The 22,018-nt window shown below is 40.3% G+C and overlaps 1 protein-coding gene across 2 annotated transcripts in view; it reads right to left on the reverse strand.

The window, feature by feature from the left end:
• Positions 1 to 22,018, reverse strand: part of SORCS3 (sortilin related VPS10 domain containing receptor 3) — a 586,410-nt gene that overhangs the window by 147,361 nt on the left and 417,031 nt on the right. The gene's annotated exons all lie outside the window — the stretch shown is intronic.

Below are 22,018 nucleotides of genomic sequence, written 5' to 3' on the forward strand. Positions count from 1 at the left end.
ATACAAGGGCACATGGTGACAAAGTTCTCATCAGCACCCAAGGCTCTACCTCACAGGAAAGCAACGATGCAGTTTAAAACAACAACAAGATTTCATTCATATTCACACGAGTTATAATAATTTTTAAAATGGCAATGTCTAGATGAGGCAGTGGAGTGGGGAAAGAGTTAATCTTACATCCCACTCGCAAAAGGGTAAACTGGTATAGTTTTTTTGAAGAACAAATTGGAAATATCTATCAGAATTTTAAATGCGCATATCTTATACCACCAATTCTAAAGCAAGCAATGTCTTTTAGAGAAATACTAATATATTTTCCCAAAGAGTCAAGGGCAAAGATGCTCATTGTGGCATTGTTCACAGCAGTGAAAAATCAGAAACAAGCTAAATGTCCCTGAACATTTCAAGAAAGCAAGGTGCACATATTACAGAGGGCTAGCTGCAATTAAAAGAAGTAGACAGAAGCACATTCACATGCTGATTTCTCTAAGATCCCTGGTCCTTTTTAAGTAACCTTTGACAAATTATTTGCCAATATGATAACATGATAGAACTCAAGTCCCCAAGAAGCTTTGTCTTTATAAATGTATAGGTTTGTGCCATAGTGCAAAGAAAAAAGGTTTGGGGTTTTTTGTTTTTTGTTTTTGAAAGATTTTATCTATCTATCTATCTATCTACCTATTTGAAAGAGAGAGAGATCGGGGGGAAAGCAGAGGGAAAGAATCTCAAGCAGACTCTACGCTGAGCACAGAGCCCAACTCAGGACTCAATCCCATAACCCCAAGATCATGTCCTAAGCTTAAATCAAGAGTCAGGTGCCTACCCCACTGAGCTACCACCCAGGCGCTTCTGTGCATAGTAGAAAGTTTTAAAGGAACCCATTAAAAATTAGCTATGATTACTTGTGGAGGAAAAGAAAGGACTTGAGGAGGTAGTATCGAAGTGGGACCTTTGCTTTTTATATTATATACACCTTTATGGTTTTTACAGCAAGAATGTATTCATCTATTACCTGCATAAAATCTATAAAACTTGTATGATTACTTGTCAAATCTTCTGAAAATCTCAGCAGGTGAACAGCCCCTCAAGCAACCTAGGAACATGATAGCAGAAGCTGTAGCTGAATCTTTGACTATAAAATGGGTTTTGATTCTGATAACAGGGCCATCCCAGAAAGGCACTCCACTCAGTTATTTGCTCCTTAAGGAAGAAGTACAGGTAAGTCTCTGTGAAGACACCTGCGTGTACGTTGGCTTTTAAAATAGTTTTAATTGAACAGTATTTAAAAATAGTAAATGGCCAAAATTAAAACTTAAGAATCATGTTAGTATTAAAAGCAGAGAGGTCTTCGTTATCACCTAAAACTACGTTCATTACTATATGTATCTCAAGCGACTGTAACCTGGGATGTGTGCCCAGGTGTGCCCAGGTGTCACAAGCTACAGTGGAGGGGGCTCAGGGGCACCAGAGATAAAGGCAAAAGGCTTACCTAAGCAAAAATTTGTGACAATTGAGTTTAAACCATGAGTACACTTTAAATTATCTCAGTTGATCTTTAACTAATTAATTTACTGGTGGCTACACTGCATCCTTCCTGTGTGCACACAATGTCCTGGGGTTGCGCAGTATCAGGAATACAGCGGTGAGCGAGACAAGGGTCACTGCTGACTCGGAGGGGGCTCATCACATCACCTGTCGCCAGCTGTTACACACATTCGTTTATACAGATGGTGCTGCTTTAACAAGGAAACATATTTGGGTAAGAAATGAATTTATTATGGGCTACATTGTGACTTCCTGAGCGTCCAGAGCTGAACACAGTCTATTTTTGTTGGTATTTTTACTCGGATCACGTCAAACATCCACCTCCTTCTCTCCATCCGCGTTCGTATCCCCTGACCACGAGCGCAAGCCTCTTCATTTTACTTCTCTCCACATGCCATATACCGCAGATGGTTCCTAGCCCTGACAATTCTGCCCTGAAGTGCTTCCAGAGTCTCTCCCCTTTTCTCCACAAGCCCTGCTGCTTGCCTGGGATGAGACCTTCTCATCCGCGTGGCCCTGTTGCGTCTGTCTCACGACTAGCTTGCATGTGCGTGACGGACTGGAAACCGGACAGGCTCGAGGCAAGGAGCCAGAGTCATCTCTAAAACCCAAACCTGAGCTCATCTCTCCTGGCTTCCAAACAGTTCTGAAGGCCCTGGGACAAAGCCCAGACATCTTGCTATAGAACGGAAAGCTTTTTACAAGAAGCCTAATAAAATCAAATGCCCAAGGAGCCAGACAAATCATGTGTAGGAATAAAATGAGCTGGATGAATATGACAGATGGCAGCTGGCGCACGGCCTCGGTGTCAGGGGTCACTGAGGAGCGCTGGTGACTGCAGCAAAATGGCCAACACAGACTCTTGAAAGAGAAGCGGCTGCTCAGGGTCCATTTATTGTTGACATGCAGGAATAAGACATTCTGTGTTTTATAAATCCACTGTCCTTATTTTTTTAAGGTGAGATTTCCTGATCTAAAAAAAAAAAAAAGAAGAAGAAAAAAGGACAGCTAGGGGCATCTGGGTGACTCAGTTGGTTAAGTGTCCCACTCTCGCTTTTGGCTGAGGTCATGATCTCAGGGTTGTGGGATTAAACCCCACACTGTGCTCAGTGCAGAGCTGGCTTGTCCCTTTCCCTCTGCTCCTCCCCGGATCATGTGCACTTGCTCTCTCTCACTTTCTCTCTCTCTCAAACAAAGAACATCTTAAAAAAATGAACAGCTATTTTAAATCAAAACAGGGTGCAGTTCAAACACCAAAAAGCCAAACAAAACAAGCTGCCACAGGAGCCACTCATTCCCCATCTCTATCTGTAATTTTGTTCCTCCTTACCTCTCTGGAGAAGAGACAGACCCTCTCCCCACCTTTCCTGACCTGTTAGCAAGACCAGCTTGTTCGCCATTCTGTACGTACAGCCTACACATGCTTTCCTCTTTGTCTCCGTTCGCAGAAAGAGCCAGGAGTGGCCAGGCTTTCCGCTTCTGGCTGAGAGGAGAAAGGAAGGCAAGGAGCCCAGGCTGGGCAGGGCAGCCCATTGCCTGCCACCAGGAATACTCTTGGACCCAAAAAGCCAGAGTAATTTTCTCCTCGAATAAGGCACTAAAACCCAGCAAAAAGCTATAGTAAACACATATGAGGAAACCACAAGTGTTGACATGACAACCTGCTTCTTTCTTGCCAGCCAACGTCTCAGAAAGCTCCTTACACCACGAATCAAAGGTACACATAGGAAGACACCTGCTTGTCCCCGCCTCCCCACAACAGGCTCATTTTCCCCTGTCTATTTCCTATTCACTCTCACATTTGGACACTTTGAAAAAAAAAGAACCAAGTGTATTCAAGGCCACCCCAAACAAAATCAAAACCTACCTAAACCTTGGCCCACAGCAAGTGAGCTATTGTGCCAAACCCATCTTACTTCTTGGCTCTACCCCTGCTTGCTACTGCCCAGCATGAAACGAAAGGTCCAATTTAACAGGAAAGCAACTCTAAAATGAATTTTTCAAATCCACTTAAAATTCAGGGGCCTTGCAGTCTTTAGCTGGACTCAGAAGTCTCAATGCTTTTATTTTTCAAAACACAGAGACATGATAGTAAGCATGATGGCACCCACTGCCTGGTGAGAACATAGAATGTGGGGGATGAGGAGAGTAAATTAGCAGGTAGACCTGACCACTAGATGAAAGTGACTGAGGGTGACATGGGACTATGGGTGTCAAAGGTGAGAAGGGGACACCAAGAACCTCACATTTGTGAAAGTTCTCAAATTTGGGCTTTGGACATTATCATGATATGAGGCCAGATATAGTCATGGACATTCAAAGATGAAACTGAAAGATACTTGTCATTTCGCTTGAATCCCAAACTAGGCTTCTAACACTTGTGGCCTTTTCATTTGCTTTTAATAAAAACACCAGATGCATGATAAAATGACAGAAGGCCAGATCTCTTGAGCATAGCATGATGTTTCAGAGCAAGACTTCTGAAGATAGAATGGGCTGAGTTCAAGTCCTAAACCTGCTTCTTGTTGGTCACCCTTGACTAAGTAGCACAGTTCCTCACAAGTCAACATCTGTCTCCAAGAACTGTCATGATTAAATAAGATCATGTAAGAAAAATGCTTAGCACATTGTTGGATACATTTTAAGAGATTAATGAATGTTATCCCTCTGTTATTATGAAAAGAGAAGGAAATTTAACACTCGGCATCTCTCATACCTTCAAATAATAACAGGCAATGTTCTGTTTGACTATGGAGAATCAAAAGGTCATATTACAGGTTGTATTAGGAAAGTCATATTCTGAAATTATATCACTGTTTAATTTCTTAAAGTACTTTGGGTGTACAGATAAGAAAAAGACAAAAACAAAAACATGTCTGAGCTCAAATAACCAAGGAGTTAAAGGAGGAAGTAGCCTTTGTGTTCAGTTAAGGTGGAGAAGTATAGTACATGAGAAGGGAATGCCTGGAAAGGGAGTAAAAACTACACATGGTCTTTTAGGTAGGCAAAGCTCATGGAAAGCACTATATAATCACATGTTAATGGATTAACTTTGACTAATCCATATTCTGAACTTTTATTTTCTATCCTTTCCTTTGAAATGTTTTCAAATGGAAAACTAGAAAGACCAGATTGAATGAAGAACTCATTTGGATACCTCTGTAAGAAAATTAGAGAGTGATTTCCCCAGTGGTTGAGAGTCAATCATTACCCCGATGATTAATGTATTTCTAAATGTCAGATGTCTTCCTAGTGTGTCTCAAAGAGCTGGTGTATTCACTGCTCCGCTTAAAAGAGTTAAAAGTCAAAAGCTTTGTTCCCTGCAAGCAAATAGAAGGATCTACTCAGTAACTTTAGAAATATCTGGCCCTGCTGGAACTAGCTCTATCACTGGAAGACAATTTAGGGATGGTGCTGTAAGGGCCTATTCAGCCAGAGTGGCCCCACCCCGGTTGAACTACCATTTTGTTGTAAAACTTAAATTGACCTTACCACCCCCCCAAGGGGAACTTACTTAAAAACAAGTCCCAGAAACCAGTCCCAGGTAACAAAATCCAAATACAAGGGTGGATCAGGCCAGGTGGAGGTATTCAATCAGTGGGGGCGCATACTGTCTCCTAGCTACCAAGGAGTATGGGCCCCGCCCTTTGGGTACCTTTTGGGTGCCAATTCTGAACAAGGTGATAGGCTGGTTCAAATGTCTACTAGGGTAATTCAATTGGTCACCTAGCATGACTGTGCAGCTTTCTCTGTGTGTTACAATTTAATTGGCCAACTGTGTGGGGCCAGGCCCAACCACATGGCCTTTGCTCTATAAAAGTTAGTCTGGAAAGCGGCCCCGACTAGTCTGTTGGACAGTTGGTTTGATTCTTGATGCTTGGCGTGAAATAAAGCTTTGCTTGAATTTCACTTTGTATCAATCTCGCTCCTTTAATCACGGACCCATTATTGGGGTACCCATTTTGGGGGGACCCAACAGTGTGAACGTCTCCCTAGTGTATCCAGTCTTCATGCCTTCCCACGTAGCAGATGCTGAGCCAAAGCTCTCATATAGTGAAAAGAGGTGGTCTTTGATTCATTCTTTTTTGTAGTGGGTCAAGGTGTACATGAAACTTTAGGTGTCAGGCAGTCCCTGAAGTTCCAGGAAGCAGAGAACATTCTCAGAAGAATCCCACACCAGGGAAAGAAACAGAATATTCCCAAGTGAACACTGTCTTGGGGTCTGCATTGGACAGAGGAAGATCTGAGAACATGTACAGAAAATATGCACAGAGAGAATGAAGGAGATAATCTGGCATCTTTCACCTTCTTTTCTTCCTAAGGAACTATATTTTTGCCAGGAGTTCTATAAGGCCAAGGGAGGCAGTCTCAAACTTCACCCAACCAGCAAGGCAAACTTTACATCCATTTACATCCAGCATTTCTCTCTGTCAAACTTTTCCAAAAGGGTCACACCTCCTTAGAAGCATGAATATAGTCTTAGTCATCTTTGTTTGTCTCCTAAGCTAGTTAAATGCTAGTTAATTGAATTGATTTACATTAAAAACCTAAACTTTTTTGTTATGTTGAATGATACTGTGACTTGTGGTAATGGTTTACCTTTGAGATTACTAAATATTCAAATTCTCCTAGCCATCTTGCCTCTTACCACTTCAGAGAAAACTTTCCATGAATCATTCAACTTCCATCCCTTTAGGTAATATGCATTTTGTCAAAATTTGAAGAAGTGCATTAAAATTATGAATGAAAAGCAAATCAGCTCCTTAGATCTCTTAGAGAAATACTCAGGTGCTATTTATTTTGAATAATAACATTAACTCTCTGATGAAAATAAGAACAAACAAACAGATTCCAGGAAACTTTGAAAAGTCATTTAGCTACCATAAGCCTCTGTCACTGATAACAGTGACAATGACATAGATGATGCCAATGTGGCAATAATGAGAATGATGCAGATGACAATGATGACGACGATAATGATGATACTGATGATAATGGTGACAATTATGATGACAGATGACTGTGATGATGACAATGATGATAAAGACCACAATGATGACGATGGAGAAAACAAGAACTAATATTTTTGAATGCTCACTATGTCTTCCAGTATTGCAGGATCTACACGTATTAACTGATTGAATTGTGGCAACAATGCCATAAGGAGTTAAAATTTTTACCATCCCCATTTAATAGATGAGTAAACTAAGGCACAACAATTAAGTGATTTGCCTGAGTTCCACAGTTTCTAGGAAATGACAGAGCTGGGATTGATACACAGGCATACTGACACCAGAACTAGTGATCCCAACCATTACGTATTTGAACCAAAAAAAAAAAAAAAAAATCAGTCTGGGATGCCTGGGTGGCTCAGTCAGTTAAGCATCTGCCTTCAGCTCAGGTCATGATCCCAGGGTCCTGGAATTGAGTCCCACCTCAGGCACCTTGCTCAGTAGAGAGCCTGCTTCTCCCTCTGCCTGCTGTTCCCCCAGGGTTGTGCTTGTGCGTTCTCTCCCTCATTAAAAACTTCATTTTATTATTTTTAGAACACCAAAATTCCTTACCATCAAGGATGGTATGTGAGGATTTCATTATAAAATGATTATTTTTTAATTATTATCTTATGTGGGGCACCTGGGTGGCCTAGTCGTTAAGTGTCTGCCTTTGGTTCAGGTCATGATCCCAGAGTCCTGGGATCAAAACATGCATCAGCCTCCTTGTTCAATGGGAAGCCTGTTTCTCCCTCTCCCACTCTCCCTTCTTATATTTTCTCTCTCTCTCTCTGTCAAGTAAATAAGCAAAATCTTTAAAATTTTTTTTAAACAAATAAATAAATAATTAATGTTAGTCACCATACAGTACAGTGTTAGATTTGATGTAGTGTTCTATGATTCATTGGTTGTGTATAAAAGCCAGTGCTCTATGCAATTCGTGCCCTCCTTAATACCCATCACTGGGCTAATCCATTCCTCCACGCCCCTCCCCTCTAAAACCCTCAGTTTGTTTTCTGGAATCCACAGTCTCTCATGGTTCAACTCCCCCTCTGATTGCCACCTCCTCATTTTTCACTTCCTTCTCCTCATCTCCTCCATGCTATTCCTTGTGTTCCATAAATAAGGGAAGCCATATGATAACTGACATTCTCTGCTGACTTATTTCACTTAGCATAATCTCCTCCAATCCCATCCATGTTGATGCAAATGTTGGGTATTCATTCTTTCTGATGGCTGCGTAATATTCCATTGTATATATGGACAATATCTTCTTTATCCATTTGTCTGTTGAAAGGCATTCAGCTCCTTCCACAGTTTGGCTACAATAGACATTGCTACTATGAACACTGGGGTGCATGGGGCCCTTCTTTTCACTACATCTTTATTGTTGGGGTAAATACCCAGTAGTGCAATTTCTGGGTCATAGGGTAGCTCTATTTTTATCTTTCTAAGGTACCTCCATACTGTTTTCCAAAGTGGCTGTACCAAAAACAGTGTATGAGGGTTCCCCTTTCTCCACACTTCTCCAACATTTATTGTTTCTTGCCTTGTCAATTTTTCCCATTCTAACTGGTGTAAAGGGGTATCTCAATGTGGTTTTCATTTGAATTTCCCTGATGGCTAATGATGTTGATCATTTTTTCATTGTCTGTTAGCCATTTGTATGTCTTCTTTGGAGAAGTGTCTATTCATGTCTTCTGCCCCATTTTTGACTTGGTTATCTGATTTTGGGGGAGTTGAGTTTGAGAAGTTCTTTCTAGATCCTGGATATCAGCACTTTATCTGTAGCGTAATTTGCAAATATCTTCTCCCTTCCACGAGTTGCCTCCTTTTTTTGTTGACTGTTTCCTTTGCTGTGCAGAAGGGTTTTTATCTTGATGAGGTCCCAAAAGTTCATTTTCACTTTTGTTCCCCATGCCTTTGGAGACATGTCTTGAAAGACGTTGCTGTGGCTCATGTCAAAGAGGTTACTGCCTATGTTCTCCTCTGGGATTTTGATGGATTCCTGTCTCACATTGAGTTCCCTCATGCATTTAGAGTTTATCTTTGTTTCATTCTTCTGTATAAAGTCGTCCAATTTTCCTAGCACCATTTATTGAAGAGACTGTCTTTTTTTCCACTGGATATTTTTTCCCGATTTGTAGAAGATTAGTTGACCATAACGTTGAGGAGTGTTCATATTTGGGCTCTCTATTCTGTTCCATTGATCTATGTCTTTTGTTGTGCCAGTACCATGCTGTCTTGGTGATCACGGCTTTGTAATATAGCTTGAAATCAGGCAACGTGATGCCCCAGCTTTGTTTTTCTTTTTCAGCATTTCCTTGGTGATTCAGAGTCTTTTCTTGCTCCTTACAAATTTTAGGATTGTTTGGTCCAGCACTTTGAAAATGTGTATTCTTCTAATCCATGAGCATGGAATGTTTTTCCATCTTTTTGCATCCTCTTCAATTTCTTTCGTAAGTGTTCTGTATTTTCTAGAGTATAGATCCTTTACCTCTTTGGTTAGGTTTATGCCAAGGAATCTTACGGGTTTTGGTGCTATTGTAAATGGAATCAATTCCCTAATTCCTCTTTCTACAGTTACATTGTTAGTGTGTAGGAAAGGTACTGATTTCTGTACATTGATTTTGTATCCTGCCACATTACTGAGTTACTGTATGAGTTCCAGTAATTTGGGGAGTGGAGACTTTTGGGTTTTCCACATAAAGTGTCATGTCATCTCCAAAGAGAGAGAGAGTTTGACTTCTTAGTTGCCAATTTGAATACATTTTATTTCTTTTTCTTGACTGATTGCTGTTGCTAAGACTTCCATCACTATGTTGAACAATAGTGGGAGACTGGGCATCCTTTTCATCTGATCTTGTCATCCTGATCTTAATGGGGAAGCTTTTCCCATTGAGAATGATATTCGCTGTGGATTTTTCATAGGTGGATTTTATGAAGCTGAAGAATGTTCCCTTGATCCCTATATTTGGAAGAGTTATAATGAGGAAAGGATGCTGTATTTTGTCAAATGCTTTTTCTGCATCAATTGAGAGGGTCATGTGGTTCTTCTCTCTTCTCTTATTGATTTATCCTATCACATTGCTTGATTTGCAAATGTTGAACCACACTTGCATCCCAGGGATAAATCCCACCTAGTCGTGATGGATAATCCTTTTAATGTACTGTTGGATCTTATTGGCTAGGATCTTGTTGAGAATTTTGGCATCCATGTTCATCAGGGATTTTGGTCTGAAATGCTCCTTTTAGATGGGGTCTTTGCCTGGTTTTGGGATCAAGGTAATACTGGCTCATAGAATGAGTTTGGAAGTTTCCCATCTGTTTCTATTTTTTGAAACAGCTTCAGGAGAACAGGTATTATTTCTTCTTTGCCTGTTTAGTAGAATTGCCCAGGGAATCCATCAGGCCCTGGACTCTTGGGGTTTTTGGAGGTTTTTGATCACTGTCTCAATCTCATTACTGTTATTGCTCTATTCAGTTTGTCAATTTCTTCCTGTTTCAGTCTTGGTAGTTTATAGGTTTATAATAATGCATCCAGTTCTTCTAGATTGCTTAATTTACTGGCATATAGTTGTTGATAATAATCTCTAATAAGTATTTCTATTTCTTTGGTGTTAGTTGTGATCTCTCTCCTTCCATTCATAATTTTATCAGTTTGGATCCTTTTTCTTTTCTTTTGGATAAGTCTGGCCAGTGGTTTATTGATCTTATTAATTCTTTCAAAGAACCAGCCTCTAGTTTTGTTGATGTGTTCTACTATATTTTTGGTTTCTAATTCATTGATCTCTGCTCTAATCTAAATTATTTCCCTTTTTGTGCATGAGTGAGGCTTAAATTTGTTGTTGATTCTCCAGTTCTTTAAGGTATAAAGATGGTTTGTGTACTTGGGATTTTTCTAGGCTTTTAAGTGAGCTTCAGATGTCTATGTATTTCCCCCCATAGGACCTCCTTGGCCATATCCCATAGATTTTGGACAAGTGTGTTTTCATTCTCAGTGGCTTCCACGATTTTTAAGTTCTTCTTTGACTTACTGGTTGACACAAACATTCTTGAGCAGGATGGTCTTTAGCTTCCAAGTGTTTGAATTTCTCCCATACTTTTTCTTGTGATTGAACTCCAGTTTCAAAGCACTGGGGTCTGAGAATATGCAGGGAATAATCTCAATCTTTTGGTATTGGTTGAGACCAGATTTGTGACCCAGTATGTGGTCTATTCTGGAGAAAGTTTCATGTGTACATGAGAAGAATGAATATTCTGTTGTTTTAGGGTGGAATGTTCTGTATATATCTCTGAAGTCCATCAGGTCCAGTGTCTCAAAGCTCTTTTCTTTGTTAATTTTCTGCTGAGATGATCTGCCTATTGCCAAGAGTGGAGTGTTGATGTCACCTAGCATATTAGCATATTATTATTAATATATCTCTTTATTTTGGTAACAGTTGGCTGCTCCCATATTGGGGGCATAGATGTTTACATCTATGTAACATCTATGTTTACATCTATGTTAGATCCTCTTATTGTATAGACCCTTTAAGAATGATACTGTGTCCTTCTGTATCTCTAACTACAGTCTTTAGCTTAAAATCTAATTTGTCTGATATGAGAATTGCTCCCCCAGCTTTCTTTTGAGGTCTGTTGGCATGAAAAATGGTCCTCTATACCTTCACTTTCAGTCTGGATGTATCTTTAGGTTCAAAATGAGTCTCTTATAAACAGCATATGGATAGGTCACGTCTTCTTATCTGTTCCATTTCATGGGAGCATTTAGGTTATTCATATTGAGAGTGATTATTGATAAATACAATTTTATTGTCGTCATGTTGCCTGTGAAGTCTTTGTTTCTATAGATTGTCTCTGTTGATTTCTTTTCTGTATCACCCTGAGTCTTTCTCCTTTTGTAGAACCCCCCTTAATATTTCTTGCAGGGCCAGCTTCATGGTCACATATTCTTTCAGTTTCTACCAGTCTTGGAAGCTCCTTGTCACCCCATCATTCTGAATGAGAGCCCTGCTGAATAAAGTAGGGCTTGGCTACATGTTCCTCTCATTTAGTACCCTGGACAGGTCTAACAATTTTCTGATGTTCTTCCCTCTCTATGTAAGAAATCTCTTCTCCCTCACCGCTTTCAAGAACGTTTCCTTGGATCAAAGATTAGCAAAGTGTACTCTTATATGTCTTGGCATTGGTCTGTTCTCATTGATCTTGGGAGAGGTCCTCTCTACCTCTTGGACATGGAAGTTCTCAGCTACAATTTGCTAAAATGTACCTTCTAGACCTCTCTCTCCACCCCCTCAGAGATCCTAATAATTTTGATATTGGAATGTTTCCTTGAGTCACTAATCTCTCTCAGTTGGATTCCTTGGGTTTTAGTTTGTTTTTCCCATGCCACCTCTCTTTCCTTCTTTTCTATCATCTTATTCTCTGGCTCACTGATTTGTTCTTCTGCCTCGTTTATCCTGACAATCAGAGTATCCAGCTTAGACTGCATTTCATTCATAGCATTTTTAAATTTGGCCTGATTAGATCTCATTTCTGCCCTTAGAGATGGCCATACTGCCATTAATATTTTTCTCAAGCCTAGATATTACCTTGATAATTGTTATTCTGAAGTCTATTTCTGACATCTTGGTTATACCCATATTCATTAGTTCTGTGGCAGAGGTCACATTTTCTGGTTCTTCCTTTTGTTGGGGGTTCCTCCTCTTAGTCATTCTGTTGAGGGGTGGTTGAGGCAATGTAGAGTACATATAATTGACCACAACCCAAGCAAGATGCACCTGCTTTATAGAGACCGTCAACCTCTTGTTCTTCTAGCCTGTCTTCTGGGTAAGTGCCTGTTGCACTGTTACTTAGGCAACCTTGTTTGGGCCAAGTTGCCCTGCCCCCCGTGGTGGTAGGGGGGCGGGGGGGAGATGGGCTCAGTGAAAACCAGTTTTGGTGGGCTTTTGTCCTCCAGTGGCTTTCCCTGGTGGCTTTCCATGTCTCTTCCAACAGTCAGAGCAGAAGTGACTATATCCAACCCTCTGTCCCAGATAGAGAGATCACTGTCTGCTCTTCACTGAGCTCTCCAGGCCACACCATCTCTACTTCTGTCTGTGCTGCTAAAAACCACATCTTACTGGGTTCTGCACCCCACCACAGCAGCAAGATCCTTCCAGGTCCAGGCACGACTCTGCCTTTTGTGCTTCTAAAACCACCAGCCGCCACTGGTTCACACACGTGCCCTTGTGCCTTCAGGTTTCAGTCTGGGGGACTGCCCTAAATTCCTTTCCCTACCACTACTGGTCTGTGAGTCTATGCCCATCCCCTGGCATGGGAGGTTTTTGTGCTCCTACACAAGATCTAGGAGGCTCCTTCCCCCATCCTTTTATCTTCTGATATCTACCTCTTTATAAGTCAATATTCTGTGTGTCTAGAACCCGAAGTTTAGGCTGCAGATTAATAGTTTTGCCTTGTGCACCACACCCATTTGATTACTTACGACTCCCTGGGTATGTTAAGAAATGCTGGGCTTTATCTCGGCTCAGTGAGAAAATGCAGTGATGGATTAATAACAGGTGATGATGACACCAGGACAAGAAATAGTGGCATATGTACTCCAAATTTTGATTCTAGAAATTTCTAGGTTGCCTAGATGTCAAAAACTTTCTGTTTATATCCAGGTTCACTTATTATAGTGTCCCTATGATACATCCAAATGGTCTATGTTTGAGAATTTCTAATGAAGAAAAACTCATTACTTTACATTGCAGCCCTTGCCGTTCTGGGGTACTTTTTTTTTTAAAGATTTTATTTACTTACTAATTAATTAATTGATTGATTGATTTATAGAGCACAAGCAGGGGCAAAAAAAGACAGAAGATCTCCAGCAGACTCCATACTGAGGGTAGAGCCTGACCTCACCACCCTGAGATCATGGCCTGAGCTGAAATCACGAGTTGGATACTTAAGACTGAGCCACCCAGGAGTCCCTTGGGGTACTCTTAATTGTTGCTCTTTTGTTCACTGAACTGAGATATGCCTCATTGTAAATTTTACTCTTCTAGTAATACCTTTGTTAGCTCATTGATGAAAAAACTAATACCTAATAAAAACACTTCTTATATTTGTTAGGATTTTTTTTCAAATATATAAAGCACTGGAAAACAAAGTATCACAGAAAGAAAGAAAGTTAAGAAAGTTCTCCAAGGTCAAACAGCTTCTAAATAACCGAGTTAATTCTCTAGCTCAACTCTTATGGCACCAAGCCAATGCTTTTTTAGTGACACCTAATTGTTTTTTGGTTGGAGGATGCAGGGCGTACGTGTGTGTGTGCACATGCACATGCTTGTGTCTGAGTGTATATTGAGGGTGGTAAGGAGAATTCATGAGGGAAATTCTCGAGAAAAATGATTTCCAGAAGACAATGGAATTAAAAGTCATTTGAATCCTGAATTACATGGCAGCATGGGGTTTCACACTGTTGTTAACCAAACTGGCTGGCTTTGCCTTGTTTAAGCCCTGCCAGGGCAAGAGAGAATTCAATGGCTTCAGCATAATCTGGAAGTCTGACTCCCATAAAAAAGGGACAGGACTGGGCTGGAGTGGAAATTCCTACATCAAAACAAGAACAGGGACCAGTTTAACACTGGGTGTTCTCTGGTGTGTGGGAGCCAGGCTGACAGAGGATGCTCAATGTCACACATGGTACACAAGAGCCACCCTCTGTCCTGTGGCACCAGCAGACCCTCCAGCCTAGAACAAGGCTGTACAACACACATACAATGTGAGTCACAAATAATTGTTCCTACAAAGTCAATAGAAGAGTGAAATTAATTGTAACATAGTTTATTTAACCCCAAATAGCCAAAATATGATTTCATCATATAATCAATATAAAAATTATTAATGGGTTATTTTCCAACCTTGAATTCATAGTATGTCTTTGAAACCTGGTGTGTGTTTTGCATACACAACACATCTCAATCCAGACAGCATGTTTCAAGTGCTCAGCAACTTCCTGTGATGATGTGGCTGCTACACTGGACAGAATAGGTCCCTGTCCCCTTTTCTACCATCCTCCTGGGAAAATCCAACTGCTATCCAGAGAGGGAGTTTCACCAGAGCCTCTTCTGTGTGGCCCAAGGTCACTCCTCAACAGGGAGGTAGCCTTCCTTTTGCTTCCTGTAGCACTTTCTTCAGGAGACTTAAGTCAAACAATCAGTGGCTTTAAGCACATTAAAGCATAATAACAATCTGTGTATCTATCTGTCTCTCCCCTCCACTGTGCACTTCTCAGTCCTGATCATGTCCTATTCATCAGTATATCCCCCACAGCTTAGCATAGCACAGTGCTGATCGGAGGGGCCCACAGACCAGCAGTGGCACCTGGGAGCTTGTCAGAATATGGAATGTGTGTTTTAACAAGCTCTCCAGATGGCCATATAATAAATGTTACATTTAGGGAAGCTCAGACCTAGTGTAGTGGTTTGCAGTCCTGCTTGCATTTTGGAGTCACCAGAACAATACTGTAAAAGGCCAATACCCAGGACCTTCTGTGTATGTGTGTGTGTGCATGTGTGGTGCATACACATGTAAGTTCTCCAATGATTATAAATAATGCTAGGCTTTGACAACACTGTCTTCTACACATGGGAAAGTCCTCCATTTCACTGGACTGAATGTGAGAGAGTGAATATACAGGAAACACACATTTCTATGACATGTGTGAATGCCCACATGCCTCTCTCACTCTGGGAATTACGGAGAGTAAGATTTACTTGTTTCATAGCCATATCTTGTTTCTCTTCTCTGAACATTCTTACAGGTTTCAAACCATTTCTACTACTACTTATGAATCTCTCCCTCTCACCCCAACCAGTAACATGGTTTTAGACACATGCAAGTTATCTTGACTTGGAAAGCACTTCTAATGAGTTAAGATTTATTGTGATTTTGTCTTGAGAGACAAAAGGGAAAGAAAGAAGGCAAAGAAAGACATGTTTGCCCTACTTGCGTGTTCTCACTCAGCCCTGTGAGCCCATGCATTTTCCACAACAGGGTAATTCCAGACTCCAACATCAAGGCTCCTGTTTTATGCTTAAGAGGATGGAACTGTGCTGTGCTGTAATCCTAGCACCAGCTGAGGTCAGGGATCCTCAGAACAGTGTTTCTGAATGGACCACCTGGATCAGAATCATGTCCGGATGTGCTTAACAAAACACAGACTCCCACAGCAGACCCTCTAAACCCAAATCTTTGGGATGGATCCCAGGAATCCAGGAACCAGGCTGCCAGAGGATTATGAATGTTAGAAGCTGAGAGAAACAGCTACACGAACTGTGTTGCAGGAAGAAACAGAGAATGAAATTTTATCGCTCAAGGCACCTTTGAGGGTAATTTGCTCAATAGTAATTGGCAAATTCAGAACACGGGGTAAATGGCCTGAAAGGGGCTGATTAAGGAACGGGCTATCCAACATGGGGGGGGGGGGAGAATAACAAAGGAATGTCAGAGAACGGAAAGTAACAATTATCTAACACCTACTAATTCTTTTGATTTAAGTTTTTTCGGAGAATAATTTTCCTTTTAAACACATGAATCACAAAACAAAAGGGCTATAAAAATCTAAGTTTCAACTGACTTCAAATATATCATATATAAAGAAGTAACCTCTCCTGTGAGTTTCTAACATGTCCTGTGTGTAAATATTACAAGGCTCTCAGCTATCCAGGAACTGCTGGGTCATCCGTCTTTAGAATACAGACTTTGGGGGCAGAGACCAGGTCTTATTCCCTCTTATTCCCTGGGCAACCAGTAGATAGATGCCCAGTAAATATCCTATAAAGGAATTAGAAAGAAAAATGAATAAATTATTAATCCTGTTTCATGTTACAATGAGGAATCAGGAACTTCAACAATTTTTAGTTGCTTCCTGGAAATACAGCCTCTCGGTGGAAAACCTGAAATTGAGATCTACATTTCTATTCTCCCAGTTTGCTTGCCTGTAAATATCTGAAAGACCATTTCTCCCTGCTTCTCAAAAGGATAAACAAAAATTGCCTCTGGTGCCTTCTTCACCCCTCTGCCCCCAACCCCCACCACTGGTCGAGGACCTTTCAACCCTCTCCCAGGGCGTGGAGAGTGTGCTCATTCCAGCCTACCTGCCTCTCTGGCAAGTAGAAAGCACTAGCTATCTTAGCAACCATAGTGTCACCAGAGAAGAAAAGACCTGGACACAGAGCTAGGGAATGACTAAGAAGTCTCTCTGACCAATGCACCAACCCCAAGAAGCAGGGTGCAGGATACCATCTGGGCTCATCGAAGATGCCATTCTCTCATTGTTCCTTTCCCCTGTCGGGGTCAAGGAGATCAGGCACAAGCCAGCCCTTCTGTCTCTCCCAGCACCACTCCTGAGTTAGAAGCCAAGTTAGGCAGCATGGGGGACTAGGGAAACATAGCAAAGCCGCCTTGTGCTCCCAACAGAGGCAGGGAAGTGTTGGGAGAAACTTCTCAGAGCTGTGTTCAGAATAAGCTGAAATGGGTGCTTGCTTTTCATCTGTCAGCTGCTATGGCTTAAACATTAAACACACGAACAGAAGAGGCAGAGAGAAAGAAACATGAAGCAACCACATGGGACTGTCTAGTATAATCCATATCTAAGGTCACAGCTAAGAAATTATAATTGTAACATGAAAGCTATTTCATAATAAAGGTAAAAATGGCATTCCGTGCTTGGCTCAGTACATTACCTACCCATTTTTTCATGGGACAACCCCAGCGTATCTGTACTGGCCTTTTCTCTCTCCATCTCTGACAGCCACTGACCATAATTCACAACCTTGCACAAACCACTCTTTATGGGTGAACTCTTAGCTAATGTGAGTCTCTCCTCTCTATCTAGAATGTTCTGATAAATTCCGACTAATAATCCCTGAAGTGCCAGATCACTCTGTCATTCTGAGAAGGTGCCCCCAACTTTCTTAGACTATTAGCCATACTCCCATTTGTAACTGAACATATGTCCAACTCTATGAATGTTCCTGTCAGCTTGTGCTAGAATTACTCAAATGCTTATGTTTCCCCAGCCAGTCTACAAGCTCCATGAGGTGAAGATAATATCACATTCACCTCTATTCCCCCTCAGGGACCAGAATATGCAGATTTTAAATAAACACTGGTTGAATAAAAGAAGAAATAAATGGATCAAGAGACTAATTGACTAAGTGAAAAAGGTAGGAAGTTCTTTTTTATATATAATTTTTTTTTCTTAAAGATTTTAATTATTTGACACAGACAGCACAAGCGGGAGGAGGGGGAGGCAGACAGACAGAGAGGGAGAAGCAGGCTCCCTGCTGATTTGGGAGACCAATGTAGGGCTCAATCCCAGGACCCTGGGATCATGACCTGAGCTAAAGGCAGCCACTTAACCGACTGAGCCACCCAGGTGCCCCAAAAGGTAGGAAGTTCTACAGAACAAGAAGTCAAGAACTCTGTGTTCTAGTTTTTCCTCATTATAGGTTATTTTAGTATTATTTAAAAATATTTATTTAAATAACCCTGATATCTAATATGGGGCTTGAACTCATGACCCAGGGAACAAGAATTGCATGCTTTTTCAACCGAGCCAGTCATGCGTCCTCCCTTTTTTCTTAAATATTTATTTTAGTATTATTTTTTAACACAAACTTCCTTCAATTTATACACAGTAATTTTTTTGGTGTACAGTTCTTAAGTTTTACCAGATATATGGATTTATGTGACCATCACAGTCAGGATGCCAAATATTTACATCACCCTGAAAAATCCCCTCAGGCTGCTCTCTTGGGAAATATTCCTTTCACCAGGGAAGCCAATGATCTATTTCTCCATCACTACACTTTTGCCTTTTCCATATGATCATATCAATGAAATCATACAGTATGTAAGCTTTTGAGACTGGCGTATTTCACTCAGTATAATGCCTCTGAAATTCATCTATTTTCTTTTACAGATGTATCACAGCTTGCTTGTCCAGCCACCCATTCAAGGATATTTAAGGATGTTTAGGTTGTTCCAGTTTTGGGTGATTATTAAGTCTACTACAGACTTGTGTGTACAGGTTTTTGTGTGATTATAACATTTCTCTAGGGTAAATACACAGGAATGAGACTGATGAATCATAAGGTTTGTGTAACTTTATAAGAAATTGCCAAAATGTTTTGCCAGAGTGACTCTTCTATTTTGTATGCCCACCAGGAATATATGAGAGATCTAAGAGCTTTCCATCCTTACCAGCACTTGGTATTACCAGTCTTGTCATTTTAGTAGTTCCAATAGGTATGTAATGATATCTCACTATGGTTTTAATTTCCATTTCCCTAACATCTAATGAAGTTGAACATCATTTCATATGCTTATTTGTCATTCTTGGATCCTCTTTGGTAAGTAGTCTCTTCAAACTTTTGCCTATTTTTAAAAAATTGGTTGTTTCTTATTGCTGTTTTGAAAGTCCCTTATACATTCCAAGACAAGCCCCTTGTTAAATATGTAATCTGCAAATATTTTCTCCTAGTGTCTTCACTGTGTCTTCAGCAGAGCAAATGTTTTTTTTAATTTGGATGAAGTCCATTTATCAATTCTTTATTTTGTCAACTTTGCTCTTGATGCCAACGCATGGCTGTGGAGATTTTCTCTTACGTTTTTTCTTATATGTTTCATAATTTTATATTTTATATTTAGAAATATCTATTTTTTAGTTAAATTTGTGTAAGTTGTGAATCACAGGTTGAAGTTCACTTTTCCCCCATATGACTGTCCAATTTTTTTCGAAACCATTTGTTAAATTACATCCTTTCTCCACTGAATTTGTTGTTTCCTGCCACTTTGCTCAACCTACTTATTAGTTTTAGGAGTTTTTTATTTTTGTAGATTTCTTGGGATATTCTACATAGGCAATTATGTCAATGAGGGTAAGAAGAGTTTTAGTTTTTCCTTTGCAATCTATATGAAGTGCATTTGCATTTCATTTTTCTTTATTGCACAGGCTAGGGCTTTTGGCATGATGTTGAATATGTGTGTAAGACTAAATAAACATCCTTCCTTCTTCCTTTTCTTATATGGAAAGCATGCAGTATATCATCATTAAATATAATTGTAGATCTTTGGTAGACATCTTTTGTTGGAGGTTCCCTTCTATTTCTAGTGTATTAAGAGTTTTGTGTTTTAGTTTTTATTCTGTCACTGCTAGTTGCATGAATTTGGGCAAATCTTAGTTCAGACTACCATATCTGAAAAAAAGGAGGAATTAAAATACATGCCATGCCTTTTTGTGATGATTAAAAGATGAAGACGTGTGTGTATGTGTGAGTTTATAAGTAAGAAAGCTCTCACCACATATCACCAATGAAAGGCATCATGCATTTCATTAGGATATGTAAAATACAGTGTCTCCAGGTTAATGCAGTCTTCTTATATGCATCTCTAAATAAACGTGTGTTAGAGCCAACTCACAAAGTTGAGAGAAGATTAACTATTGAAAAACTGATTTTAAAAAATCCTAGAAAATGGGGCACCTGGGTGGCTCAGTGGGTTAAGCCGCTGCCTTCGGCTCAGGCCATGATCTCGCGTCCCGGGATCGAGTCCCGCATCAGGCTCTCTGCTCTGCTCGGCAGGGAGCCTGCTTCCTCCTCTCTCTCTCTCTGCCTGCCTCTCTGCCTACTTGTGATCTCTGTCTGTCAAATAAATAAATAAAATCTTTAAAAAAAAAAATCCTAGAAAATGGAACATAACTAATATATACTATAATTTAACTTAGGTGTGGCACATGACTTTTATCCCTGTTTTAGTTCTGTCTGCTTTCTTTGATTCTTGACAATAGGCCAGAAACTATTCTATGTGTTTTACATTTTTAATCTCATAAAATTTTGCAGCAGTCCTGCACCACAGGGCTTATCCAAATTTGGATCAGAATTCTTGAACTTTCAGAAAATAGGTTTAAGCTTAATGTAAGAAATTAACTTAATAAAACAAAACATGGGAGCTGTCCAGCAGCAGAAAAGGATGTGTCTAATTAAGGCTGAAGCCAGGGAACCTGAGGACAGACTGTCAGAAGTTTTCAGGGAAGGGATTCCTATACTAGGTAGGAGGTCAGACAATCCTATCAAGTATTACCAACTCTAAAATGCTATAGCCAGCACAGATCACATATAAGGCATAAACAAGTTTGACATGGGAAGCAATGCCAAGGCAGAAATCATACCAAAAACTGGCCAGTGGATCATCTGAGAGCGACTATCTGCTCTCCTGCTGCTGTCCTGGCTTGTTCCTTCATACCCTTACATCTCACACTTCCCCCAGTTTCTCTCTCAGCAGTAAGAGTCAGAGCATATAATTTTGGGCTCAAGTTTTACCATCCTTATGATCAGTGAATTTGAATATGTGGTATTATTTTCCTAAGTCTTTTTTTTTTTTCAAGATTTATGTATTTATTTGAGAGAGAGAGAGAACATGCACACAAGTGGGAGGGGTAGAGGGAGAGGGAGAGAGAGAATCTCAAGCAGACTGCACACTGAGTGCAGAGCCTGATGTGGGATTTGATCTCATGTCCCTGTGATCAAGGCCTGAGGCAAAATTAAGAGTCAGACACCTAACTGACTAAACCATCCAGGTGCTCCTATTTTACTAAGCCTTAAATAGGTCTTCTGTTAAAAAAAAAAAAATCTATTTTTAAGAGTGTGGACCACCCCTCATTCTTGCCTGCTTCAGAGACTTGCATTTATTCAAGAACCAAATAAGACCAATTAAAACACGTGCGCGCACGTGCACACACATGCACACACACACAGTGAGTACAGAAAAAGACAAAAATCAAGTACTCAGCAGAATGTCAGACATACAGTAACAAATATGACTATCTTCTAAGTCTTTTAGAAATAAAAACAGAGCAAATGAAATATTCCCCAGAATGCATGTTTCTGGCAGGTACCTGTGTTTGGTATCAAAACCAGTAGATTTTTCATGGACAAAGCACATGTAGTTTTACTTAAAGTATTCTGAAAAATCCCCATCACCCACGGCCAAGTCAAAACGGAACTCTCTAACATCTTTACATTTTATAGTTTCTATAACATCCTCTACTTGGTCAGCCTATAACTCTCTGAGGTGGGAAGGGCAAGGCTGAGTATTCTCAAACAATGGAGGGATTTAGCACAGAGATCAGAGGGAGTTGCCCAGACCCCATGTCTAGTGGGTGACAGAACCCAAGACTCCAACTCCCAAGCAGAGGCCTGTTCTGCTGCATTCCTCCATCACTACTATTTCTATAGATTATTTGGCTCTATTGTTGACCTATGTTAATTATATTTTTAGCTATTTCATATAGATCATATATTTTCACATCTATCATGTATGTTTAAGCTGATTTTTCCTGGGTAGGGAAGAGCCTTATAATAATATGAGCAACTCTGGGAAGAATAAATTGCTTAAAGCAGTGCAAAATGATATACTATCAGTAAAATTCA

Source organism: Mustela putorius, unplaced genomic scaffold (assembly GCF_011764305.1).
Source record: "Mustela putorius furo isolate JIRA1106 unplaced genomic scaffold, ASM1176430v1.1 tig00003909_pilon_pilon_pilon, whole genome shotgun sequence".
In the NCBI taxonomy this organism is placed as follows: Eukaryota; Metazoa; Chordata; class Mammalia; order Carnivora; family Mustelidae; genus Mustela; species Mustela putorius.